Source organism: Rhea americana, unplaced genomic scaffold (assembly GCF_003343005.1).
Source record: "Rhea americana isolate MKP2758 unplaced genomic scaffold, rheAme1 scaffold_85, whole genome shotgun sequence".
Classification (NCBI taxonomy): Eukaryota; Metazoa; Chordata; class Aves; order Rheiformes; family Rheidae; genus Rhea; species Rhea americana.
Window position 1 is genome coordinate 3,561,135 of NW_028187034.1, and position 2,270 is coordinate 3,563,404.

The following is a 2,270-nucleotide window of genomic DNA, read 5'->3' on the forward strand; positions in this document are numbered from 1 at the left end:
AATATTCTTAGGCCTTCAGCATTTTGTTTTGTTTAATGGGCTCCAGTGGGATCTGCTATTAATCCACACTAGAGAAAAGAGCTTTTTCTGTTGTTGTTGTTGTTTGTCCCCTTCTGCCTCAGGCAGGTCATGAATTATGTGCCTGTTGTTCTTCCTTACTCCAGGGCTTCCCTGTGATGTCCCATGGGGGCCCATTAAGAGCTTCCTTGCTGCATCCCTCCAGAGAAAGCCCAAGTGCTGAAGTTGCAGAGACAGGGGAAGAGGGATGCTCTTGAGGCTCAAAGAATTAAAAGATCTTTGGAGGGGAGCAGCAAGTCTCTGTAAGGATTTGGATAAGAGCAGGTCTTCTCCATAGCTTAAGGGCATATTTGGTGGAGCGAGTTGCATGCTGAAATTACTGATGGATAAATTGCCTGATTACAGGGCAAAAATATGGTTTGGGTGTTTTTCCATTCACTTAGTAGCACAAGACCTCAAACTTCAGGGAAATGAATACTTTAGACCTGCAGCTGACTGCAAGTCCTTTAATGGGTCTGCCCATAAGGAGCACATGCCTGAGTTAACTTTTAGCTCCTGCTACCTAAACAACCTGTGCCTTTAGGGGAGAAGAACCCCAGTCTGATTCTCCTTGATATCGCTTAAGATGGTTGCTCTCATGCATTTCAAGTAAATTTCCTGCAAGAAGACCCTCATATTTTTATAACTGCAGAAGTTTTAAATATATTTCTTTTTTTCCTATATGTGACCCTGCCATAGACTATGACATTTTTTAGACTACATAGTATTTGCTTTTGCAGTCTACAGTAGAAACACAACCTTTTTGTAATTGTGTGCCAGCCCATCTCTCTTCAAGCACAGTGTGTGCTTTTTATCTATAAAATCATATCCCAGAAAGCCCTTCTAAAGAATATTATTAGCTGAGGCTGCAGAGTCAAGTACTGGAAATCTAAGGCAATGCCAGACTTAAGACTGTTTCTACGTGTGCATTAGGACACACTAAAAGCTTTTGAAGATAGTCAGACTTCTGCAAAATGTGGGAGGGTCTGTTCCATGAATAGGATTGACGAGTGACATCCAAAGAGTGACTTGTTTGCATGAACTCTTCCCCCACCCATGATCCCCAAACCTTCTGCAGATTTTGGCCTTTTATGCCAAAATCTTTTATGTCCTGCACAGCTTCCAGTAGGTACTGAATCCATCCCAGAAGCCAGAATGGGTTTTGAGGCTAGCACTGTCTGAGAGTTGCTGAGTGAATCGCACCTCTCCAGCATTCACTCCCAGCTTTCAGCCTCATTTGTCAATAAGCTGTCCATCACTGCTGGTGATAATCACTGAAAAAAGGCTAAGAAAGTTGCAATGTTTTCTCATTCATTAAAGGTTTGTCCAGCCCCCACAAGGAGAAAAGGAAAATTTAAGCCTCTACATCAACAGAGTGAAGAACAGATGAACTATGCATGGCCAAAGTAAGGCATTGCAAAATCTCTGGACATATGCAAAATCTGATGGAGAATGGGTGAGAATTGTCAGGGTCTCCCCCTTGGTCCCACCCCTGTTTGCCCTAATAGTAATGTGACAGTGTGGCAAGGGTCCTCTCTGACTGAATGTGGAAGTCTATTCTCAGTTTAGGTTGCCAAAAATAAAATTAATTGGCTAAAATGTTCAATTTTGTATTACTATGAGAGTAAATCTTGAAAAAATGAGAGGATTTTCAGATTGTCAGGGCTGTTTTTATGAAATTCATGAAAACAACTTTTTTAAAAAAGATAAATCTTTTCTGTCATATTTATTTATTTAGAGAAAAAAAAGTCCCTGTAATTTCCCTTTAGCTCTAGGTACAGCCCTTCCCTCTGCTGGATACTGACAGCAGAATCAAGCAGACTCTATTCATGCTCTATCCGTGACACTCAGGTTGCCATTTCCAGCTTTCCCTCACTGCCAGGAGGGCTAACAGCATTTCTCAGTAATGAAAATAGAGATGTTGTTGCCATCAAAGCAGAGCTGGAGCCCCAGACACATGCCTATGCATTAATCTGTCCTGGGCATCATGTAGCTTTGTCCCTCTTGGCTCTGCAAAGGCAGGTACAGCCTTGTATTTGCTTTATACACAAGAACTTCCCTGCAGACACCAAATAATAATTGCCATCCCTATTTACTGACACTACTGGGTGAATATACGGTACAGTCATTGTCAGTTTTATTTTGTTTTGTTTTGTTTTGTTAATACTCTTCTAAATTTTTCATGCTAGTACACCAGTGGTGGAGCTGACGTC